This window comes from Cynara cardunculus (assembly GCF_001531365.2).
Source record: "Cynara cardunculus var. scolymus isolate 2C chromosome LG 12, CcrdV1, whole genome shotgun sequence".
In the NCBI taxonomy this organism is placed as follows: domain Eukaryota; kingdom Viridiplantae; phylum Streptophyta; class Magnoliopsida; order Asterales; family Asteraceae; genus Cynara; species Cynara cardunculus.
Window position 1 is genome coordinate 9,237,350 of NC_037539.1, and position 996 is coordinate 9,238,345.

Below are 996 nucleotides of genomic sequence, written 5' to 3' on the forward strand. Positions count from 1 at the left end.
CTTTATAAATAATTTACAAAAACAAGTTATAAAAATAATTAAATTATCTGTATATTAATTTATTATTATAAAACAAATGTTTTTAACAAATTTTGAAACATTATTATATACTAGTTGTGTACCCGCGCAATGCGGCGGGATGTAAAAGTTCATTAAAATTTATTCAATTTCGAAATATCAAATTCTTTCCAGATGTCATAAAGCCTAAACATCTGTACTTGCAGTAGATTCAAATAACCATCTACGCGAAATGTCGGGGTTACTTGCTTCTGCAATCATTCATACAAAAACATATCTTTTAAGTGGAATGTGTATAATAACAAGTCCCTTTGTAATTGTAGTTATAGGTGGCAAGAATACGATTCAATTTTTGTAACTCCTTTCTAAGGCAAGATATCCAAAAAAAAAAAAGTTACAAGCATTAAAGGTGTGGTGATTTAGATCATTCTTTTGGGTTTTAAGTCATCCCTATTCCAAGTCAATTTTTATTCATAATGATTGAAACAAGTCTATCAAGGCAACATGTAGAACATGACCTATAGAGAATGTACCGGTGTTAGATTACATTTACTTGGATTTCTTAAAACCCTTGCGTTTTTTAAGTTTTTCCCTGGCTGCTTCAAACTCTTTGTCAGTAAGTTCTGAAGATGGTTCATCTCCACCGTATTTACCGTCTACGGATGAAAAGATTGCATCTAGCCGCCCTTTCCTCTCACTTTGTCGTTGTGAAATGATAGTGTATAGATCATCTAACTCTCTTTTTGATCTACAACACTATCATGAGTTAGTTTCTCAGAACCAAAACATTATAATCACCACATGAACAAAATCTCAAAAAACATTAGCTCACTTCCCCCTACAATGCAATGTATTTGTCGGTGGTTTTGTTTCAGAGACCTGTTTAGCCCATTTCCAGTATGCTTTCATCGACTTCGCCTCTCCTACAAGTGAAGATCAACTACATTACTCAATTTCTTAAATCAGAGATTCTACAAT